General features: G+C 42.1%; 1 protein-coding gene and 1 non-coding gene across 3 annotated transcripts in view; both read left to right on the top strand.

The window, feature by feature from the left end:
* Positions 1-25,747, top strand: part of RGS6 (regulator of G protein signaling 6) — a 436,918-nt gene that overhangs the window by 179,277 nt on the left and 231,894 nt on the right. The window lies entirely within an intron of this gene.
* LOC120982625 lies at positions 8,341-8,448 on the top strand. The gene has a single exon (XR_005774956.1). It is a non-coding gene; the product is annotated as a U6 spliceosomal RNA (small nuclear RNA).

The raw sequence follows: 25,747 nt of genomic DNA, 5'->3' as shown, positions 1-25,747 counted from the left end.
CCTCACCTCCTAAGCCCCTGCTCCATGTCTTAATCAGAGACAACTGGAGGAGGCGGACAGAAAATGGCAGCTGTTGAGGGCCACCACATAGGGACAGCTTTTGGGGCAATATATCATGCTGTACTGTGGTATTTGGTTCTGCTGACGCAGTATATTGTGCTGCACTGTGGTATAGGGTTCTGCTGCGGTGGCATTTCGCACTATGGTATTGCTGACCCTACTTGTGTTGCCAAACCTTCGGTCAATTTTGACCCTCCTACAACATGGAACCACTTTTAGGTTTTTTTTCCAGGGCCACTTTAAGTTCCTAGTCTGCCCCTAGTGGTGTGAGAGCTCTGTTCAAGTTTAATTAGCAGTACTCCCATCTGCACGGGCTGCATTGCCTTTGTATGGCATGCTTTAGGATTTTGTCTTGACAGCCATTAGAAATTTGACAAAAAAAAAACATTTTTGAATAGATACCATGTACAGCTTGCCACATTGCAGTCTACATGAAAATGAGTGTTTTTCCCCTTGAACATCCCCTATCTGTATAGTCCTTTAGCTACGTAACTCAAGACAAAGCCAACACAGGGACAGCTTGCTTCAACATTTTGAAAACCTTGCTTGGTTTCACCAAAATCCCTTTATTTCACATGTCATTTATAGAAATAATACGGAAAACGTGCTTAGAATTATTGTGAAGAAATTGTGCATCTGAGCCTATCCTCCTCCTCCTCCCTCCATGCTTTCTCTGCTGCAGCATTATTCTGAGTTGGTCGTCATTCAGCCCCAGGCAGCAGTCCTGCCTGCTCCTGTTTTCCAGATACATTTCAATGCACCAAATCCATAATCGTCCTATAGTTTAAGAGCACATCTTTCAGCAGAAACGAGAAAAAACTGCAGTAAATTAATCTGGAGTACATTTCTATATTCCTTTCTAAAAAATAAATAAAAAAAAAAGACCTATCAGTTTAAAGTATAGATAAGTAAAATATTTATTATCACACATTCACCTGTAATATAGATATGACAGCCTTATACTATAGCCAATGATCACTGCCATATTTTGGGCGACTGGGTTCATGAGTTGGACCTTTCCATTACACAGTTACAGTATCCAGTAAATCAATGTCTCATATCAGCATAATCCAGGTAGTATGAATAATAAAGGATGGGGAAATGAACATAAGAAAATTATATTTCTCTCTCTTTTTTTATTTTAATCCATTCCTAGTTTTGACTTCAAAATTGCAACAAAACGTCATATGTGAAACCACCCTCAATGTCAATAATAGGGTTCGAAGTGCAATAGATATAGAATATCTGATAATGGACAAAGGACAGCAGAGTGTTGTTATAATCACACTTTAATGATTTATTTTATTATTAATAAATAATAATAATAAAGTTCTATATTTTAGTGTTAGAGACATACTGGGTTAACTATAGTGGCCGAACAGTTCTGTCCTTTGGGTTATAAAGCGTAAGCTGCATCTTTGCTTGTGTGTCAGAAAATCATATCTTTGCCAGCCAAGAACGTAGATTTCTGCTATAATGTTTGCCAATTTATAACATAAATTATAGTAAATGTGTAGGATCCCATGCCACCTCCTTCTGAGCCCAACCCACTATATTTTCAATAGTGGTGCACATGCCCTGACATTGAGTCATAAACGTTTTGCAGAAAATAAATTGTGTGCTAAAATTTCCGACATTTTTCATAATAAATCCTCGGCACCCCAATAAAAATGCCTTTTCTTGCCCGTGTCTGTGGACAAAAATAGTACATGCTCTATTTTTTTGCGGGGCTGTGGAACGGAAGTGCGGATGCGGACAGCACACTGTGTTTTAGAGAATGCTCTAGACGGCTCATTTGCATATATTAAGACATCATTTTTCTCAGCAATGCGGACACATATGAACATGGAACCAACACAGATGCCTTCAGCTGCCAAGTGCACATGTAACAGGTCAGCCAGTGTCATAGGGACAGCTCTGCTGACAGATGCCCTTTAAAGGGAGTCTGTCCCCCCCATATGGCCATATACAGCGCTTACATTGCCCTGTAGCACACCTATACATGAATGTAATGGTACCTTTGTCTTTACACTTGCAGAAGCTGGAAAAATGAACTTTGATTGATATGCAAATGAGCCCTCGCAAGTGCCCAGGGGCGGCGTTCACTGTGTTGGTGCCCAGGCTGCCCTGCCTTTTTTTATTGTTCCCCCGCCCCAGCCTCTGCATATGCCCGCCCTCCTATTCCCTTGCGTCATCCTAAGGTCCGGCCGAGATCCCGCGACTGTGCACTGCCTCGCCGGGCCGGAGCATGTGCACTGCGATGCCCATTGTGGGCAATGCATCGCTTTAAACTACTGCGCATGCGCCGGCACTTGCGAGGGCTCATTTGCATATCAATCAAAGTTCGTTTTTCCAGCTTTTGCAAGTGTAAAGAAAATAACAAAGGTACCATTACATTCATGTATAGGTGTGCTACAGGGCAATGTAAGCGCTGTATATGGCAATATGGAGGGGACAGACTCCCTTTAACTGTTTTACTCTAGGCTAAATATATTGGTGTTTCTGAACATATTTACAGAGACTCTGCAGGCAAGGATAGGGAAACTCCAGACTACGGGAAGGTGAGGAAAAGGTAATATTTTCCTAATAAGAAGTATTATTCAATTTTATGTATTCACATGTGTTACTGATTCATGCAAAATGATGCTAGCTTTAAAATGCCTGAAAAAATGGAAGTGATTGCTGTGATTCTAAAACAAGCAATTTTTATTTAATGTTATAAATTGCTACTTTATACTTTAATGAGTTTCTTCCAAGCTGCAAAAACTAACTTCATAAACTTTCTAAGATATGATTGTAATGAGAATAGATAAGGTTAGCTGACGGCAGTGTGTAAACATATTCCGCTCCTGTTGCTTGGATACCTATGCGAGGTGGATGTGTACAATTGCAGATTCATGACTTGCTTAGGAAAGGTCTGGCCATCAACCAAATATGATTTGGCAGGTGGAAGCTTTTATATTTATCTATGGACCAGAAATCAGATCCTTAAATCTGCACATGACAAATTTTCCTGTTTGACAGGTTTTGTGGTAAACAGAGAATATCTTGCCCTTTTTTGCATGTTGTTTTTATATATATATATATATATATATTACTGTATATATTTCTATTTCTATTTTTAGTGCTTAAAAATGGATTTCCTTATGAAACGTGACATTTATAAAATTCTGGTATATCCAACTAGCAGCTAAAGTTTGATAATTTTGTTGGTTAGATTGATATTGGGATTTTTCTATCTTGTCACAGAGGCCATTTTTGCAAAAGTGCAGGAAGTGCAGCCATATTGCAGGAAGTGCAGCCATATTGGTTGTCTTCTTTGAATTAGTTTCTGACTATTTCTCTAAGCATGCAGCATGTTCATAACAAAGTAACCGTTTCTGACAAGCTTATGAAAAAGTGACAATCAATGAAGATTACACTTGCTAACTGTTACGCTGGTGGCTTGTGTCCGCTGCTCCACTCTCACTGCCTCTGTCTTTCTATGCGTGAATTGATTCTAGTTTGCTTTATATCTCCTTTCTGTCCTTTGGCACTGCAGAGGTTAACTTCCTTTGCTGCGTTCTGTTGCAGTATGGCTGTGTCTAATTTCTAATTTACTTGCCTATTTAAACCTCAGTTCCTCCCCCTTGCCTGAGCAATCTTGTTTCATGTTCTGTATCTGCCAGGACCTACACGCTGTTGCCTGTAGTTGTTGTCTGTGTGCCGGCTTTTGTCTGTCTGCTGTTTGTCTGTATTCTATTCCAGTTTGTATGTGTTCCAGTGATCTTCTTTTCTTGTCTGCTTGCACTCTGTGTTGTACTTATGCTGAATATATTTAATTGTCTTCCTGTGTCCTGTGCCTTGCTTGGTTCTGTCTTGGTGCCTTTCACTGGCGGTGGATCAGCAGCCGACCACTTTGCAGTTGGTACAGTGGTCCCACAACCAATGTTTGTAACACCAATCAATGGAAAAAGCAAAAACTACGAGGACCATAAGTACTACATTTTGGTGATCACTGTAATTTCTTATTTTATCCCATTGACAATTGTACATTTTGGTGGAACTCTGGATACCCTTTGTGTCAGTTTTTATTTACTACATTTACTTAATTGAGCACTAGACTGCCACCTATATTGTAGCTAATTACTCCCTCGTCTATCCCAGTATTGCACAGCACTTTACAGCATAAGTAACCATATAAACTAATTTCATCTGCAGAACCACATGACGCTCAAAAGATTCTTTTAGCAGCTCTTGATTATCCAATCCAATAAGGCAGTTCTGGATTCCTTTCAATCATGGAACAAAATTATAGTTCTTCATAGGTAGGATTGTGTGAACAAGTGGTATATAGGGTGTGGACAAATAGTGCTATTGTACCCCCCTTTAGCAGTTCTGCTGGTAATATAAGGGTATGTGATGTGTGGACATTTTGCGATTCAAGAGCCTTTCAGGGAGTTTTCTCCAGTCAATGCTCATTTGGTTACTAGTCTACGGTAGGCTCCATCAAAGATAAACAAATGCTTTATTCAAAAGGGGTATCCTCTTAGCAGAGCCATAGCTAAAGGCTCATGGGCCATGGTGCAAGAGTTCAGCTTGGTCCCCCCTTCCCTCAGTGCTTTGTGGCCAAGGGCAGGGAAGCACATAGCCTTCCTGCTGCCTGAGACAATGCCCCCCATGCCAAATTCCCTCCATCCAGAGGTGTGACTTGACCAGCTTGCACTGTCTATAATACCGGTGTCTTCTTATGTGGCACAAGGGTCTTTGGGCCCCCTCAGGCTTTTGGGCCCAGTAGTGACGGCTACCTCTGCACCCCCTATAGCTACGCCCGTGCCTCTTAGCCTCTTTCACACATCCGTGTCTGTAATGCCTTCCATGACAAGACAGTCAGTGTTTCATCTGTGAAGATGTCTGTGAAAGGTTCATTGTTGGTCCGTCTGTCCTTCTTTGCCTTTCATGTGGGAAAAATGGATTTCCAGAGCATCTTCTACCAATGGTCAATAATAGTCCTACCAATGGTCATTGAAAACCTTCTATTAGTGGTTTTCATGGACCAATAGACTTTAGTGGACGTGTTTGGTCCACATCATGACCAAAGTAGTGCCTGTCTCCATTATTTTTTCCACTTAATTAGTGCAAAAACAGGAATTAATGAATAAGCACGTTAAGGATATATGTGCTGCTCATCGAGAACAGGGACAGCGAACATCCGCGATTTACGGATGGGTGAATAAGGCCTTAATCAATCTGGGGCTGCTTCGAAAGGAATAAAGTGAGATGGTATCTATTAAGGATACGACTTTTGAATCAACCATTTGGTTAGTTCTGGATTCCTGGCACTGTCCTTGAACACAACACATTTTTATTTGTCTTCTGCAAAGCTAATCCGTGACTGCAGAGACTGGCAGAGGATGAGATACATGTGTAAGTGGCTGCTGATTGAGTGGCTGCTAACAAAGTAGACAGTAGTGCAGGGCCAAGAGATAAGTGTTATTTTCTGGGCACTGTGGCTGGCACATTTGTATGGGGAGAACTCTGGCTATCAGATTCTTGGCTGTGAATGGTTGCCAGGGAGAACTGCAAGAGGGAGGGGAGGCCGGGCAAGGTCACACTTTGCATTTTGCTGTGTTTTTCTGCAGTGTTCATATGTGACATGTACAGTCGTGGCCAAAAGTTTTGAGAATTACATAAATATTGGAAATTGGAAAAGTTGCTGCTTAAGTTTTTATAATAGCAATTTGCATATACTCCAGAATGTTATGAAGAGTGATCAGATGAATTGCATAGTCCTTCTTTGCCATGAAAATTAACTTAATCCCAAAAAAAACTTTCCACTGCATTTCATTACTGTCATTAAAGGACCTGCTGAGATCATTTCAGTAATCGTCTTGTTAACTCAGGTGAGAATGTTGACGAGCACAAGGCTGAAGATCATTATGTCAGGCTGATTGGGTTAAAATGGCAGACTTGACATGTTAAAAGGAGGGTGATGCTTGAATTCATTGTTCTTCCATTGTTAACCATGGTGACCTGCAAAGAAACGCGTGCAGCCATCATTGCGTTGCATAAAAATGGCTTCACAGGCAAGGATATTGTGGCTACTAAGATTGCACCTCAATCAACAATTTATAGGATCATCAAGAACTTCAAGGAAAGAGGTTCAATTCTTGTTAAGAAGGTTTCAGGGCGTCCAAGAAAGTCCAGCAAGCGCCAGGATCGTCTCCTAAAGAGTATTCAGCTGCGGGATCGGAGTGCCACCAGTGCAGAGCTTGCTCAGGAATGGCAGCAGGCAGGTGTGAGCGCATCTGCACGCACAGTGAGGCGAAGACTTTTGGAAGATGGCCTGGTGTCAAGAAGGCCAGCAAAGAAGCCACTTCTCTCCAAAAAAAACATCAGGGACAGATTGATGTTCTGCAGAAAGTATGGTGAATGGACTGCTGAGGACTGGGGCAAAGTCATATTATCCGATGAAGCCTCTTTCCGATTGTTTGGGGCATCTGGAAAAAGGCTTATCCGGTAGAAGAAAAGGTGAGCGCTACCATCAGTCCTGTGTCATGCCAACAGTAAAGCATCCTGAGACCATTCATGTGTGGGGTTGCTTCTCATCCAAGGGAGTGGGCTCACTCACAATTTTGCCCCAAAACACAGCCATGAATAAAGAATGGTACCAAAACACCCTCCAACAGCAACTTCTTCCAACAATCCAACAACAGTTTGGTGAAGAACAATGCATTTTCCAGCATGATGGAGCACAGTGCCATAAGGCAAAAGTGATAACTAAGTGGCTCGGGGGACCAAAACGTTGACATTTTGGGTCCATGGCCTGGAAACTCCCCAGATCTTAATCCCATTGAGAACTTGTGGTCAATCCTCAAGAGGCGGGTGGACAAACAAAAACCCACTAATTCTGACAAACTCCAAGAAGTGATTATGAAAGAATGGGTTGCTATCAGTCAGGAATTGGCTCAGAAGTTGATTGAGAGCATGCCCAGTCGAATTGCAGCGGTCCTGAAAAAGAAGGGCCAACACTGCAAATACTGACTCTTTGCATAAATGTCATGTAATTGTCGATAAAAGCCTTTGAAACGTACACTCACCTAAAGAATTATTAGGAACACCATACTAATACGGTGTTGGACCCCCTTTTGCCTTCAGAACTGCCTTAATTCTACGTGGCATTGATTCAACAAGGTGCTGATAGCATTCTTTAGAAATGTTGGCCCATATTGATAGGATAGCATCTTGCAGTTGATGGAGATTTGAGGGATCACATCCAGGGCACGAAGCTCCCGTTCCACCACATCCTAAAGATGCTCTATTGGGTTGAGATCTGGTGACTGTGGGGGCCATTTTAGTACAGTGAACTCATTGTCATGTTCAAGAAACCAATTTGAAATGATTCGAGCTTTGTGACATGGTGCATTATCCTGCTGGAAGTAGCCATCAGAGGATGGATACATGTTCTCATTCTGTTTACGCCAAATTCGGACTCTACCATTTGAATGTCTCAACAGAAATCGAGACTCATCAGACCAGGCAACATTTTTCCAGTCTTCAACAGTCCAATTTTGGTGAGCTTGTGCAAATTGTAGCCTCTTTTTCCCATTTGTAGTGGAGATGAGTGGTACCCGGTGGGGTCTTCTGCTGTTGTAGCCCATCCGCCTCAAGGTTGTGCGTGTTGTGGCTTCACAAATGCTTTGCTGCATACCTCGGTTGTAACAAGTGGTTATTTCAGTCAACGTTGCTCTTCTATCAGCTTGAATCAGTCGGCCCATTCTCCTCTGACCTCTAGCATCCACAAGGCATTTTTGCCCACAGGACTGCCGCATACTGGATGTTTTTCCCTTTTCACACCATTCTTTGTAAACCCTAGAAATGGTTGTGCGTGAAAATCCCAGTAACTGAGCAGATTGTGAAATACTCAGACCGGCCCGTCTGGCACCAACAACCATGCCACGCTCAAAATTGCTTAAATCACCTTTCTTTCCCATTCTGACATTCAGTTTGGAGTTCAGGAGATTGTTTTGACCAGGACCACCCCCCTAAATGCATTGAAGAAACTGCCATGTGATTGGTTGACTAGATAATTGCATTAATGAGAAATAGAACAGGTGTTCCTAATAATTCTTTAGGTGAGTGTATGAAGTGCGTGTAATTATATTTCACTACATGACAGAAACAACTGAAACAAAGATCTAAAAGCAGTTTAGCAGCAAACTTTGTGAAAACTTATATTTGTGTCATTCTCAAAACTTTTGGCCACGACTGTACATCAGACTTTTAAAAGAATCTTACATTGTCCTTATTTCGGCAGCACATATACTAAAATTGGAAATATACAGAGAAGATTAGCATGGCCCCTGTGATAACCCACAGCTTTCCATAAAAAAAAAACCCTCAAATTTTGTGTTGAAAAATGTATCACATGTTTTTTCTATGTATACCTTCCCTACGGTGGGGAAACAACTTGGTAAAAAGAGACTAAGGAGGACATTTATTAAGACCGGAATAGTACATTATGATGCTGTGAGTTCGGGTCAAAGGAGCAGTGTTTGATCTGGAGAAATGTGTCCGTCACACAGAGCGCGTTTCCCGCACCGAACACGCTAGTGTGAAACTGGCCTAAGGCTGCATTCATACGTCCGTGTGATACCGGCCTGGATTTCTTCAGAGTGCAGGAGCGCACGGCGTCATTGGTTGCTATGACGCCGTGCGCTTCCTGCTGCCACCGCTGTACAGTGATACACTAGTATAGATCATACCAGTGTACCACTGTACTGCCGCGGCAGCAGGAAGCGCACGGCGTCATAGCAACCAATGATGCGGTGCGCTCCTGCTCTCTGAAGAAATCCAGGCCGGTATCACACGGACCGTGTTCCACGGACGTGTGAATGCAGCCTAAAGGTGCCTTCACACATGGCAGATTATGCTGCAGAAATTTCTGGGACTGAAAATCTGTTCCATTTTTCTGAATAAGTTTGTTTGTTTTCCAGCTATCAGTAGCGTTCCTAAAGGGGTTTCTAGCAGGAAAAAGAATTTCCAAAAGGCTCAAAGTAGGTTAACCCCTCCAGAACCAGACAATTTTAGAAATTAAATTTTTTATTTTTTTTTCTCTTCGCAAATTGTTGTATATAATGTATTGCAAAACAATGTAAAATAACTTGTAATGTGAAAATAGAAAAAAACTAAAACAATTCCACCATTTTATGGGGGGTTGTTTTCATGGCATTCACTGTGCAGTAAAAATGACATGAAAGCTTTATTGTGTGGGTCAGTTCAATTATGGCAATGCCAAATTTATACTTTTTTTTAAATTATGTTTTACCACTTTAAGGGCAATTTTTTTGCAAGGTGATCTGTAGTTTTTATTTGTTTTATTTTGGAGTACTGTACATTGAATTTTTGAGCATTTTTATTACGATTTTTGGGGATGTAAAATGAGCAAAAAACAGCAATTCTAGCAGTTCTAGCAGCGCGTCCCTCCAGCCCGCCCATCTCCTCTGAAATGCGATCCTCCCTCTGAGCCAGCGGACGAATTCTTGCGCCTGCGCCGTGCGCGTCTGTATTCGGCGCAGGCGCAGTGAATGTCTGACCGCTCCCTGCACACACATCTCCACTGCGCCTGCGCCGATGACCGAGATGTCTGTGCAGGCAGCGGTCAGACATTCACTGCGCCTGCGCTGAATACAGACGCGCACGGTGCAGGCGCGAGAATTCGTCCGCTGGCTCAGATGGAGGATGGCATTCAAGAGGAGATGGGCGGGCTTAAAGGACGAGCGGGGCGGCATAGAATGTGAGTAGACCGAGCCTCTAGGTGCTGAAAAGACGTCCCCATAGCACCTAGAGGCTCATTAGCATAGCAATAAAAGTTCGTTTTTTAGGCAAACGGATGCACACAAAGGTATTATAATAGCATTGTTTGGTAGAGCAGACACTAGCGGATCGCTAGTGTCTGATAGCTAATTAGGTCAAAATGAGGTGATAAAAACCCTTTAAGCACTTCATACACCCACTGTGTATGAAGTCGTCTCAGTTCATGAGCCCACTCCATACACTTCCTACATGCAGATATTGTACAGTTACATTGTTTCCCACAAAGGGGTTGAAAAAATTAGGCTAAGGCAGGTCGCTGCTTCAGCCACTGATTAGCTGAGCAGGTGTTTCCTGTTTGTCGAGATGGACCCTGGAAGTTGAGACCAGTAGGGATGCAGTAACTGTATGAATGGGAGAACGAGTGCGGCTGGTGATTGGTGAGATATCATTTATTTTATTTTATTTTGAACCCACTCTGAGCACTTTAAGAATTGTCTTTTCCCTGCTGGACAACCTCTTTGACACTCAGAACTCACCACTCAAACTCACCAGTTTAAAAAAAAAAAGGTCAGGTACCCTTTAATCAGTTCAGTTACAGAGGTCATTTTTAATTTGAAAGGATGTTATTATAACACAGATGAAATAGGGAAACTTACAATGTTTATTTGTGGTTTTACATAGGTGTAATGCCTTTTGGACAAATATTTGAGATTTTCTTTTAACCATGGACAGCTCCTTCAGTTCAGTACATTGACTAACACATACTGTTTGTTCACTTTAAAAAACATGAACATTTGTTTAGTATCCTTAATGTGTGCTCGGAAGAAATAAAACACTGTATTTGCAATTTTTATTTTTATTTTATATGTGTGTGTGTGTGTATATATATATATACAGTACAGACCAAAAGTTTGGACACACCTTCTCATTCAAAGAGTTTTCTTTATTTTCATGACTATGAAGGCATCAAAACACATGTGGAATTATATACATAACAAACAAGTGTGAAACAACTGAAAATATGTCATATTCTAGGTTCTTCAAAGTATCCACCTTTTGATTTAATTACTGCTTTGCACACTCTTGGCATTCTTTTGATGAGCTTCAAAAGGTAGTCACCTGAAATGGTCTTCCAACAGTCTTGAAGGAGTTCCCAGAGATGCTTAGCACTTGTTGGCCCTTTTGCCTTCACTCTGCGGTCCAGCTCACCCCAAACCATCTCAATTGGGTTCAGGTCTGGTGACTGTGGAGGCCAGGTCATCTGGCGCAGCACCCCATCACTCTCTTTCATGGTCAAATAGCCCTTACTTTCAAAGTTTTCCCAATTTTTCGGCTGACTGACTGACCTTCATTTCTTAAAGTAATGATGGCCACTCGTTTTTCTTTACTTAGCTGCTTTTTTCTTGCCATAATACAAATTCTAACAGTCTATTCAGTAGGACTATCAGCTGTGTATCCACCTGACTTCTCCTCAACGCAACTGATGGTCCCAACCCCATTTATAAGGCAAGAAATCCCACTTATTAACCTGACAAGGGCACACCTGTGAAGTGAAAACCATTTCAGGGGACTACCTCTTGAAGCTCATTAAGAGAATGCCAAGAGTGTGCAAAGCAGTAATCAAAGCAAAAGGTGGCTACTTTGAAGAACCTAGAATATGACATATTTTCAGTTGTTTCACACTTGTTTGTTATGTATATAATTTTGATGCCTTCAGTGTGAATCTACAATTTTCATAGTCATGAAAATAAAGAAAACTCTTTGAATGAGAAGGTGTGTCCAAACTTTTGGTCTGTACTGTATATATATATATATATATATATATATATATATATATCTACGCATATATATTGCTGGGAAAAAGTATTTGCCCCCTCTTACAGATTTATTTTGTTTTCGCACATTTGTCACACTTAAATGTTTCAGATTATCAAACACAATTGAATATCAGATAAAGATAACCTGAGTAAACAAAAAAAGCTATTTTTAAATGATAATTTAATTTATGAAGGGAAAAAAGCTATCCCAAACAACCTGACCTTATGTGAAAAAAATAATTGCCCCCTCCATGAATTAACTGTGATTAACGATAGTTTTTGAGTCCACTAGCCACACCCAGGCCTGATGACTGCCAGACCTGAAGAATCAAGAAATCACTTAAAGGGTTTCTGTCACCCTGCAAAACTCATTTTTTTTTTTTGGGATAGTTAGATTGCTCATAGTGCGATATAGCAGAATATAATGCTCTTACTTACTTTCATGCGGCCGATTCTTTATAAAACGAACTTTTATAATATGTAAATGAGGGCTCTACCAGCAAGTAGGGCGTCTACTTGCTGGTAGCTGCTGCAGAAATCCGCCCCCTCGCCGTGTTGATTGACAGGGCCAGCCGTGATCTCCTCCTCCGGCCGGCACTGTCAGTAATTCAAAAAGCGCGCGCCTCGCGTCATTCGGCGCAGGCGCTCTGAGATGAGGAGGCTCGTCTCCTCAGCACTCCCTCAGTGCGCCTGCGCCGATGACGTCTTCTCTTTCGGTGATGTCATCGGTGCAGGCGCACTGAGGGAGTGCTGAGGATACGAGCCTCCTCATCTCAGAGCGCCTGCGCCGAATGACGCGAGGCGCGCTATTTTTGAATTACTGACAGTGCCGGCCGGAGGAGGAGATCACGGCTGGCCCTGTCAATCAACACGGCGAGGGGGCGGATTTCTGCAGCAGCTACCAGCAAGTAGACGCCCTACTTGCTGGTAGAGCCCTCATTTACATATTATAAAAGTTCGTTTTATAAAGAATCGGCCGCATGAAAGTAAGTAAGAGCATTATATTCTGCTATATCGCACTATGAGCAATCTAACTATCCCAAAAAAAAAAAATGAGTTTTGCAGGGTGACAGAAACCCTTTAAATAGAACCCGTCTGACAGCATGAAGTAGGCTAAAAGATCTCAAAAAGCAACACATCATACCCCGATCTGAAGAAATTCAAGAACAGACGAGAAAGAAAGTCATTGGCATCTTTCAGTCTGGAAAAGGTTACAAAGCCATTTATAAGGCTTTGGGACTACAGTGAACCACAGTGGAGCTTTTTGGAAGGTGTAAAACTAACACAGTATTTCAGAAAAAGAATATCATACCAAAAGTCAAACAAGGTGCTGGTAGTGCTGCTTCAGGACTGCTTCACGACTTGCTGTAATTGATGGAACCATGAATTCTGCTCTCCACCAGAAAATCCTGGAGAAGGAGAAAGTCCAGCCATCAGTTTGTGACCTTAAGCTCAAGTGTACTTGGGTTCTGCCGCAGGACTATGATCTGAAGCACACGAACAAGTCCACCTTCGAATGGGTGAATAACAAAACAAAATGAAGGTTTTGGAGTGGCCTAGTCGAAGTCCGGACTTAAATCCGATTGAGATGCTGTGGCATGACCTTAAACAGGCCGTTCATACTCAAACATCCTCCAATGAGGCTGAATAAAAACAGTTCTGCAAAGAAGAGTGGTCCAAAATTCCTCTACAGAGATGTGAAAGACTCATTGCTAGTTATCGCAAACACTTGATTGCAGTTGTTGCTGCCAAGGGAGGCACAGCCAGTTATAAGGTTTAGGGGGCCATTACTTTTTTCACATAGGGCCAGGTTGGTTTGGATAGTTTTTTTCCCTTCATAAATGAAATCATAATTTAAAAACTTTGGTTTTTATACTGATCATCATGGATGTCCAGACCATTTATGATTTTAGATTATTTGATTCCAATATGTACCTATATATATCTGCACTTTCATCTGCCTATCTGTAATACATTTACCTACTAATGTTTAATTCAAACTGACCGACTACCCTACCCCAATAATCAATTCGAACGAACCTCTACTTTCACCTTTTCTAGCCACAACCCTGACCCTGCTTATAACTGAGGAGCTGGATCTGTCTGTGAAGTATTAACCCTGCAAGTTTTCTACAGGAACTTTCCTTTAAAGTGTTGGGTGCGAATATTTGAATTGCGAATTTTAATCGCAAATATCGCCACTTCGAGAATTCACGAAGATTTTGAATATAGTACTATATATTCTTATTTGCGAATATTCAATTTTTTTTTTACCTGAACCCATGATCCCTCCCTGCTTCTTGCTTGTGGGCCAATGAGAAGGCATCAATGTCTTTGTCAGAGCTTAGCAACATCCCTAGCAATCAATAGGAAAGTTGCCTACCCCTTACTATATAAGAACCTCCCCAGCAGCCATTTTCTGCAGTTTTTTGCAGATCTGAGAGAGACAAAAGTGTCATTGCTGTGCTCTGTGCTTTGCTGTATCATTTCATTAGATAGTTAGCTTATATATACACTGCTCAAAAAAATAAAAGGAACACAAAAATAACACATCCTAGATCTGAATTAATTAAATATTCTTCTGAAATACTTTGTTCTTTACATAGTTGAATGTGCTGACAACAAAAATAAAAAAATGGAAATCAAATTTTTTAACCCATGGAGGTCTGGATTTGGAGTCACACTCAAAATTAAAGTGGAAAAACACACTACAGGCTGATCCAACTTTGATGCAATGTCCTTAAAACAAGTCAAAATGAGGCTCAGTAGTGTGTGTGGCCTCCACGTGCCTGTATGACCTCCCTACAACGCCTGTGCATGCTCCTGATGAGGTGGCGGACGGTCTCCTGAGGGATCTCCTCCCAGACCTGGACTAAAGCATCTGCCAACTCCTGGACAGTCTGTGGTGCAACGTGACGTTGGTGGATAGAGCGAGTCATGATGTCCCAGATGTGCTCAATTGGATTCAGGTCTGGGGAACGGGCGGGCCAGTCCATAGCATCAATGCCTTTGTCTTGCAGGAACTGCTGACACACTCCAGCCACATGAGGTCTAGCATTGGGAGGAGCCCAGGGCCAACCGCACTAGCATATGGTCTCACAAGGGGTCTGAGGATCTCATCTCGGTACCTAATGGCAGTCAGGCTACCTCTGGCGAGCACATGGAGGGCTGTGCGGCCCTCCAAAGAAATGCCACCCCGCACCATTACTGACCCAATGCCAAACCGGTCATGCTGGAGGATGTTGCAGGAAGTAGAACGTTCTCCACGGCGTCTCCAGACTCTGTCACGTCTGTCACATGTGCTCAGTGTGAACCTGCTTTCATCTGTGAAGAGCACAGGGCGCCAGTGGCGAATTTGCCAATCTTGGTGCTCTCTGGCAAATGCCAAACGTCCTGCACGGTGTTGGGCTGTAAGCACAACTCCCACCTGTGGACGTCGGGCCCTCATATCACCCTCATGGAGTCTGTTTCTGACCGTTTGAGCAGACACATGCACATTTGCGGCCTGCTGGAGGTCATTTTGCAGGCCTATGGCAGTGCTCCTCCTGTTCCTCCTTGCACAAAGGCGGAGGTAGCGGTCCTGCTGCTGGGTTGTTGCCCTCCTACGGCCTCCTCCACATCTCCTGATGTACTGGCCTGTCTCCTGGTAGCGCCTCTATGCTCTGGACACTACGCTGACAGACACAGCAAACCTTCTTGCCACAGCTTGCATTGATGTGCCATCCTGGATAAGCTGCACTACCTGAGCCACTTGTGTGGGTTGTAGACTTCGTCTCATGCTACCACTAGAGTGAAAGCACCGCCAGCATTCAAAAGTGACCAAAACATCAGCCAGGAAGCATAGGAACTGAGAAGTGGTCTGTGGTCACCACCTGTAGAACCACTCCTTTATTGGGGGTGTCTTGCTAATTGCCTATAATTTCCACCTGTTGTCTATCCCATTTGCACAACAGCATGTGAAATTGATTGTCACTCAGTGTTGATTCCTAAGTGGACAGTTTGATTTCACAGAAGTGTGATTGACTTGGAGTTACATTGTGTTGTTTAAGTGTTCCCTTTATTTTTTTGAGCAGTGTATAATACAGATAGTTACTGGGAGATAGTCAGTGTAGGTTATATCCTGATATAGTGTAGCTGATAGGTTCTGCTGTCCATACATACATGCTACAGACATAGCGCTGTGATGTCACAAGTTCACAACAATACTCGGTAATATGTAGTCAGACCTGCTAAATGTGAAGCTGCATGTATTGCGCCAAAATATGCGCATCATTAATTGCCTATTTGCGCAATCGCAAATATATTGTAGCCCTCTATCTGCATATAAAGCTATTGTAATGTTCTGCCGTGCCAACCATTTTCTCCAGTCTCTAGCAGCTTGAAAAATGTAGCAAAAGTGAACCACGCCTGTATTGCGCACGCAATACGCGCTTATTACCTTGCCGATTTTCGGAATCAAGAAAATAATCGCAAATTCTCAAATTCGCTAATTTATGACGAATATTCGCCCAAATATTGGCAAAATATTGCAAATTCAAATATTGCCCCGGCGCTCATCACTATTCCTTTACTGCCAGCAATAAATCTCTCCTTTACCTTAGCCCATGCTCTTTCTTTATTTAGGGCTCTTTCACACTTGCGTTCTTTTCTTCCGGCATAGAGTTCCGTCGTCGGGACTCTATGCCGGAAGAATCCTGATCAGGATTATCCTAATGCATTCTGAATGGAGAGAAATCCGTTCAGGAGGCATCAGGATGTCTTCAGTTCCGGAACGGAACGTTTTTTTGCCGGAGAAAATACCGCAGCATGCTGCGCTTTTTGCTCCGGCCAAAAATCCGGAACACTTGCCGCAAGGCCGGATCCGGAATTAATGCCCATTGAAAGGCATTGATCCGGATCCGACCTTAAGCTAAACGTCGTTTCGGCGCATTGCCGGAGCCGACATTTAGCTTTTTCTGAATGGTTACCATGGCTGCCGGGACGCTAAAGTCCTGGCAGCCATGGTAAAGTGTAGCGGGGAGCAGCATACTTACCGTCTTGCGGCTCCCGGGGCGCTCCAGAGTGACGTCAGGGCGCCCCAAGCGCATGGATCACATGATCGCATGGATCACGTCATCCATGCGCATGGGGCGCTCTGACGTCATTCTGGAGCGCCCCGGGAGCCGCACGGACTGTAAGTATACCGCTCCCCGCTCCTACTATAGCAACCAGGACTTTAATAGCGTCCTGGGTGCCATAGTAACACTGAAAGCATTTGGAAGACGGTTCCGTCTTCAAATGCTTTCAGTACACTTGCGTTTTTCCGGATCCGGAGTGTAATTCCGGCAAGTGGAGTACACGCCGGATCCGGACAACGCAAGTGTGAAAGAGGCCTTACTCTGCTTGTCCTGGACCTAACAGAGTACCAAGACTTAAAAAAAAAAAAAAAAAAGTTTTGGGGAAGGAGAGTGCTATAAGTGAAATGTGCTGCCCAGTCCAGTTCTTTCTTTAAATATCTCAGAACCAGGTTAATTACACGATGCATCCATTGTACTGAAAACCACCGATGAATGTCCAATAATGCATTTACAAGCCATATGGAATGTCATGCATGCCTCTTCTTGTTCCTTTTAAATGCTCAGGAAGAGCCAACTAAGAAAGACAATTAACACTTTATTTAAAGTGCAAATAATATCACTTTAGGTGTCATCTCCATCTGACAAACAGGGTATTCCCATTTTCAGTGTTAAACACGGTTAGGACACCTACAGAGCTATATAACGGACATGATTTTCATGTGACTAAACACTCTTTCTCCAGTAAACATTTCTTGTAACTCTTATCAAGTTTTTTGTAATTTTTGAATTTGCCTTAAAATATTTTATGACAAATCTGGGCTCATTAAAGGAGTTGTCCTATCACCACAATTGATCCTCCATCCACATTCCCCGGCTGCAGACCACCACTGATCACGAGAACCGTGGCCTGTGTTTCACCTTTTTGAATGGAGGAGCGGATATCCATGCATGTCCACTGCTCCGTTCAACTCCATAAGACTGCTGGAGATGGCTGCGTACAAGTGCTCAGCTATCTCTAGCAGTCCCATAGCGCTGAATGGAGCAGTAGCAGACGTGTGTATGCCGCTCTATTAAAATGGGGGAACGCAGGCCCCCATTCTCATGATTTGTGGGGACCCCAACAGTTGGACCCCGGCAGATCAGATTATACACTGCATGCTCTCTATTCATTGCTTTGGGAGTTGTGAAAATTGGCAAGTAAGCGTGCTCAGCTGTTTTTCGGAGGTTCCATAGCAGTGAATAGAGTTTGCACTGCGCAAGCGCAGCCACCTATCCATTCATTGCTATGGGATTGACAGAAATAGGCGAGTTGGTGCTTGGCTATTTTCCGAACTCTCATAGCTGTGAACAGAGGCATGTATATCTACTTTCTGTTCAATTCAGGGGCCCTGTTCTGGAGAAAGCACTGGGATCCCTTAAAAAAGTTGATTAGAAGTAGGTCATTGGTATTAAAATTCCCCCCCCCAAAAAATGTTAATAATTTGGCTTTAAATTTTCATTATTCTTTAATACATGTTTTGTCTTTTTGTGTTGCTCTTTTTTTTTATTTTTCGGTGTTGCCAAAGCTAACCCGTCAAAAAGTCACTCACTGTCCATTTGACAGATCCAGTTTTCTTTTCCCTAATGAGCCGTATGTTTTCTTTAGTCCTTCTTTAGATGCTTCCAAACATATCCTGTACAAGCATGTGTAGACAAACTCCGTCTAAGGGCTCATGCACACGACAGTATTTTGCGTTCAGTATACTGGCCGTTTTTTGAGTTCAGTATGCGGTACATATACTGAACCATTCATTTCAATGGTTCAGCAAAAAAAACTGAAGTGTCTCCGTGTGCATTCCGTTTCAGTATTTCCGTATTTCCGTACCGTGAAAAGATAGAACATGTCCTATTCTTGTCTGCAAATCACGGTGCTTGGCTCCATTCAAGTCAATGGGTCCGCAAAAAAACGGAACACATACGGAAATGCATCCGTATGTCTTCCGTATCCGTTCCGTTTTTGCTCAACCATCTATTGAAAATGTTATTCCCAGCCCAATTTTTTCTATGTAATTACTGTATACTGTACAGGGAGTGCAGAATTATTAGGCAAGTTGTATTTTTGAGGATTAATTTTATTATTGAACAACAACCATGTTCTCAATGAACCCAAAAAACTCATTAATATCAAAGCTGAATATTTTTGGAAGTAGTTTTTAGTTTGTTTTTAGTTTTAGCTATTTTAGGGGGATATCTGTGTGTGCAGGTGACTATTGCTGTGCATAATTATTAGGCAACTTAACAAAAACAAATATATACCCATTTCAATTATTTATTTTTACCAGTGAAACCAATATAACATCTCAACATTCACAAATATACATTTCTGACATTCAAAAACAAAACAAAAACAAATCAGTGACCAATATAGCCACCTTTCTTTGCAAGGACACTCAAAAGCCTGCCATCCATGGATTCTGTCAGTGTTTTGATCTGTTCACCATCAACATTGCGTGCAGCAGCAACCACAGCTTCCCAGACACTGTTCAGAGAGGTGTACTGTTTTCCCTCCTTGTAAATCTCACATTTGATGATGGACCACAGGTTCTCAATGGGGTTCAGATCAGGTGAACAAGGAGGCCATGTCATTAGATTTTCTTCTTTTATACCCTTTCTTGCCAGCCACGCTGTGGAGTACTTGGACACGTGTGATGGAGCATTGTCCTGCATGAAAATCATGTTTTTCTTGAAGGATGCAGACTTCTTCCTGTACCACTGCTTGAAGAAGGTGTCTTCCAGAAACTGGCAGTAGGACTGGGAGTTGAGCTTGACTCCATCCTCAACCCGAAAAGGCCCCACAAGCTCATCTTTGATGATACCAGCCCAAACCAGTACTCCACCTCCACCTTGCTGGCGTCTGAGTCGGACTGGAGCTCTCTGCCCTTTACCAATCCAGCCACGGGCCCATCCATCTGGCCCATCAAGACTCACTCTCATTTCATCAGTCCATAAAACCTTAGAAAAATCAGTCTTGACGTTTCAGCTTGTGTGTCTTGTTCAGTGGTGGTCGTCTTTCAGCCTTTCTTACCTTGGCCATGTCTCTGAGTATTGCACACCTTGTGCTTTTGGGCACTCCAGTGATGTTGCAGCTCTGAAATATGGCCAAACTGGTGGCAAGTGGCATCTTGGCAGCTGCACGCTTGACTTTTCTCCGTTCAGTTGCAGTTATTTTGCGCCTTGGTTTTTCCACACGCTTCTTGCGACCCTGTTGACTATTTTGAATGAAACGCTTGATTGTTCGATGATCACGCTTCAGAAGCTTTGCAATTTTAAGAGTGCTGCATCCCTCTGCAAGATATATCACTATTTTTGACTTTTCTGAGCCTGTCAAGTCCTTCTTTTGACCCATTTTGCCAAAGGAAAGGAAGTTGCCTAATAATTATGCACACCTAATATAGGGTGTTGATGTCATTAGACCACACCCCTTCTCATTACAGAGATGCACATCACCTAATATGCTTTATTGGTAGTAGGCTTTCGAGCCTATACAGCTTGGAGTAAGACAACATGCATAAAGAGGATGATGTGGTCAAAATACTAATTTGCCTAATAATTCTGCACGCAGTGTATATGGCATTCGGAAAAACGGAACGGAAAAACGGAAAGGAAACGGAAACGCAACGGAAACAAAAAACGGAACAACGGATCCGTAAAAAATGGACCGCAAAACACTGAAAAAGCCATACTGTCGTGTGCATGAGCCCTTACAATGTGGTGCCCACTCTGTATTATGTATCTCACTGGTTGGAATGATCACAAATCACAAGCTTTCTCACAAATGAGTTTTTAGGACATTAAGTTCAACTGGTCTAGAGACGACAGTACAATGTGTTATTGGATCCAATAGTGGCTAAAAGACAGTAATCAAAGAGTAGCCATAAATGGGTCATATTCAAAAAGGTCTAATGTTATAAGTCAAGCACCCCAGGTCCTTTACTGGGACCATTATTGTTTAAAGGGAATCTGTTAGCTCTAAAACACCTCCCAAACTAGAGTAGATGATGTATAGTGTAAGTGATGGCAAAGACGGTCATGTCATTTATATCTTTATACTCACTTGCATTCCGACGCTGTGCTCTCACAAACCAACAGTAAAATGCATTGAGAGGACTCCTCCTTGAGTCCATTATATGTTAGAGCTCAGGAGTCCTCTCCAGTCTATCTTACTGCTGTCGGAGCACACTCCACTATAGTTTTGGGGTGTTTCAGAGCGGACAGATTCCCTTTAACCTGTTTGGAAATGATGCAGAAGTGGAACTTGCACTAATACAAATTTTTCTGTATTTGAAGATGAGAAAATACAGTCCCTACAAAGTGGCCCAGATGACCTGACCTAATGGGCGGCAAAATGGTAGCTGAGGTTTAATGATGATAATACGCTGCTTTACAGTATAACATGCTTGGATCAGGGATGAGTCTTCAATGGAAAAGGATCTGGGTGTAATTGTGGATAAGAAACTAAATTATAGCATGCAATGCCAGTCTGCTGCATTGAAAGCCAACAAGATACCGTCCTGTATCAGAAAGGAATGACACTTTACAAACCAATGGTGAGTTTTGGGCACCATTTCTATTTTATGGCGAATTAGGTCATTAAAAAGTGTCTCTCTCTGGATCCCTTTAGGTCTCTAAATATAAAATGGTTGAATTTGATGGACTTAGGTCTTTTTTCAAACCACTATTTATGTAACAAGCTGTCACAACTACATGTAAGCAAGCATAATTATTAATGGACAAAAAAGTATGATATATTGTCTAAATTTATTGTTCGGTCCTAAACCCTTTAGCTTTAACCCTAAAACCTTTAATGATACCTGACCCATGCAGGCACGGACATACATTGTAAGTCTAGACGGATCCGTTTGACTCCGCACGGCCAGGCGGACACCCGAACGCTGCAAGCTGCGTTCGGATGTCCGCCTGCTGAGCGGAACGGAGGCCAAGCGGAGCCATCCTGATGCATTCTGAGCGGATCCGCATCCACTCAGAATGCATTGGGGCTCTACGGATCCGTTCGGGGCCGCTTGTGAGAGCCTTCAAACGGAGCTCACAAGCGGAACCCCGAACACTAGTGTGAAAGTAGCCTTACACAGACATGAGAGTGATACTTTTAGCATCTCTTATTCCATTCTGAAAATAGTTGTTAATATTTCCATTGTGTCACTAAAGCAAACTATGATGCTTTTATTCTGCTAGAAATAATTGACATATTGGGGATACTGCAGATGCCTTAGACACATTAAACATTTTAGAAAGTCTGTGGTCTGATGACAGCTAATCTGGAAGTTCTGACACTAACATGACTGTAAAGCTGAACATTCAATTTAGCTTTCTATTAATGAAGCAAAAGTGAAAAAAAATGTCACGTTGCCTAAAATATCTTAATTCTAGGTTACTAAAGCACCTCTTCTCATTTGCTCATTTGTTCTGGGAGTAAATTAAGTAAAAATATAGACTTAGAAGATCAACACTTCAGACACTTGATTTTCTGCATATTCTTTTAAAGTCCTCTTTTTATTATGTAAATGTTCCGATTTTTCTGATTTTACAATGAGGCCATCCAGCACACATGGGAGAAGACCCAGTTATCCTTTTAGAAAGGGAATTGATAGTCTACTTAGGTATCATCAAACACCTTTTAATCACAATGTTCCCACTTATCAAGTTCTTACTAATTGGGACACTACACACAAAAATTCCAAATTCGCAGTCATACTTTAAACTCATATAGGTCATGTTTTTTTTTTTCTTTGAATAAAAAATATCAATACATTTAAGTATTGGTGCCCTTTTGTGTATTATTTTAATAAGTGGAGATGAGCAAATTTCTTGAAATTAGTGTCAGGCGCAATCCTAACGAATCAGTCCAAAAATTTGATTCAGGTCCAAATTGATTCTATGAAACAGCATGCCACATGGCGGCTATGGCGCCCACAGCGCTTGAGAGCGGGTACCATCGGTAAAGTCCTGGTCATTCAGGAAAGGGTTAAACTGGAATGTTGCAAGTGTTTTTTCCCCCCATGATTAACAGACAGAGTCTCCCCTTCTATGAACACACTGCACATTAGTATTGACAATTTACAATGTTATTTTAACACAGTAAAATGTTTTGAATGAAACCGTTATTGATAAAGTAAAATGCTTGGACCTCGTAATTATAAACAGTAACACAATTTTAGTAATTAGCAGACACAGCACAATTAAACGTCCCCTTGTATGAACACACTGTATACTGGTATTAACAATTTACAATGATATAGTGACTCAGTAAAATCTGTTGAAATAAACTGGTATATTGATTCACTAAAATACGTTAAATTAAACTGATATATTGATGCAGGTTGGCCAGATCACACAGGTTGTAGTGTATCATAGTATAGACAGGGAGGAAAGCACACAGAAGGCAGTCAAAGGGTTGAGGGGGATAATCATATACTGTAGTTTGTGTGTGAATATAGAGAGGAGAATGCCCATGTCAGACTAGCCTGTGTTGCTAATAAATTGAGACAGGCAGCCAGCCCCTTCAGACATTTAGTTGTTACATGACGCTGACAATGTGTCACAGCTTGGCTGCAACTTCTGAACTTCCAAGACCAAGTGACCACTGCTGCAGTCGGGTGATCTGTGCACTTTAAAACCACTGCTTATGCATTTTTTTGCCCCTTTAGCAACATATTTTTGTGTGGACACAATTAAGTTATAGTATTAATGGCTGACTATATGAAGAGCATGTTGTCACGATTCCCTGTATTGTGGCCTGGTTAGATCTGGTATGTTCCTGAAATACAATTTTCTAATACACTTTTACTGCAATCTTTGTCACTTTTTATGCTTCTGTTCAGTGAGGTGTCCCAGTTTATGAACTTCCATTGGGAAATATTCATCATGTTTAAGTGCGTCTGACTAAAGCTGGATTTTATACCAATGCTCCTTAAGCAGCTTTGCAAAAAAAAATGAGATTTTAGAATTCAGAGCAGCCCTTTTTTTCTGTGCTTTACAGTAAAAGGAGAAAATAAAATGTCATTGTCTTAATTACAGTGGTTATTATTAACTCTTCTGTGCCTATACTATTGCAGCTTGGAATTTTCTTTAAAACATACAGTTGTATACAGTATTTATTATATGTAATGCACAGCCAGGTCCATAAATATTCGGACATCGACACAATTCTAACATTTTTGGCTCTATACACCACCACAATGGATTTGAAATGAAACAAACAAGATGTGCTTTAACTGCAGACTGTCAGCTTTAATTTGAGGGTATTTACATCCGAATCAGGTGAACGGTGTAGGAATTACAACAGTGTGCATATGTGCCTCCCACTTGTTAAGGGACCAAAAGTAATGGGACAATTGGCTTCTCAGCTGTTCCATGGCCAGGTGTGTGTTATTCCCTCATTATCCCAATTACAATGAGCAGATAAAAGGCCCAGAGTTCATTTCAAGTGTGCTATTTGCATTTGGAATCTGTTGCTGTCAACTCTCAAGATAAGGTCAAAAGAGCTGTCACTATCAGTGAAGCAAGCCATAATGAGGCTGAAAAAAAACAAAAGAAACCCATCAGAGAGATAGCAAAAACATTAGGCGTGGCTAAAACAACAGTTTGGAACATTCTTAAAAAGAAGGAACGCACCGGTGAGCTCAGCAACACCAAAAGACCTGGAAGACCAAGAAAAACCACTGTGGTGGATGACCGAAGAATTCTTTCCCTGGTGAAGAAAACACCCTTCACAACAGTTGGCCAGATCAAGAACACTCTCCAGGAGGTAGGTGTATGTGTGTCAAAGTCAACAATCAAGAGAAGACTTCACCAGAGTGAATACAGAGGGTTTACCACAAGATGTAAACCATTGGTGAGCCTCAGGAACAGATGACCTGGCCTCCACAGTCACCGGACCTGAACCCAATCGAGATGGTTTGGGGTGAGCTGGACCACAGAGTGAAGGCAAAAGGGCCAACAAGTGCTACGCATCTCTGGGAACTCCTTCAAGACTGTTGGAAGACCATTTCAGGGGACTACCTCTTGAAGCTCATCAAGAGAATGCCAAGAGTGTGCAAAGCAGTAATCAAAGCAAAAGGTGGCTACTTTGAAGAACCTAGAATATGACATATTTTCAGTTGTTTCACACTTGTTTGTTATGTATATAATTCCACATGTGTTAATTCATAGTTTTGATGACTTCATAGTCATGAAAATAAAGAAAACTCTTTGAATGAGAAGGTGTGTCCAAACTTTTGGTCTGTACTGTACGTCCGTAGCAGGTAGCAGGCAGGAGACAGGAGACTGGGCGGGTGGGCACTGGCAGTTTAACTCACTACGTCACGTGCCCGCACCGCCTGCTTCATTCATAAAGTTGGCGGAGCAGGCGCATGACGTAGTGAGTTGCGCTGCCAGTGCCCGCCCAGCCTCCTGCCTGCTACGGACGTAAGTACAGGCTGCTAGATTGAAGATATTCTATAGTTAAACATTGCCTGCAGTTAGATATGATTAGTACAGTGAGCGGGGCCCGGTGCAATAGAATACAATGACTGCCCCTACTCTCTCCTCGCTGATACACCTCCGACCGCGCTGTGCAGCATGCGTTCGGCGGTGTATCAGTGTAAACGGCAGCATTCACCCCATAAGACTCACTTCCATTTCACCCCTACTTTTGAGGGGGAAAAGTGCGTCTTATAGGGTGAAAAATACGGTATATGTAGTGGTGGAAGATTGTATTTAGATACACTTCCAGAATTTCTGGTGCTAAATGAGTTTTTATCACTCACGATGTTCCATATTTCCCACCTTTCAGCTAACATTTTCATTTTTTATGAACAAATTTCCAAATGAAATGGGTGCTAGACTAGGGATCGTGCTTATGGGCAGGCACCCTGCCATTCACTATATTCCTTCACATTACAGAATGATCCTCTTAAAGTAGCATTCCAGGCATTCATTTATTTTCAGGGAATTCTGCTGACAATTCTCTGATGTTGGGAA

This window comes from Bufo bufo, chromosome 11 (assembly GCF_905171765.1).
Source record: "Bufo bufo chromosome 11, aBufBuf1.1, whole genome shotgun sequence".
NCBI classification, from domain to species: Eukaryota; Metazoa; Chordata; class Amphibia; order Anura; family Bufonidae; genus Bufo; species Bufo bufo.
The sequence above is the reverse complement of the archived record's forward strand: the minus strand, read 5'-3'. Positions and strand labels throughout refer to the sequence as shown.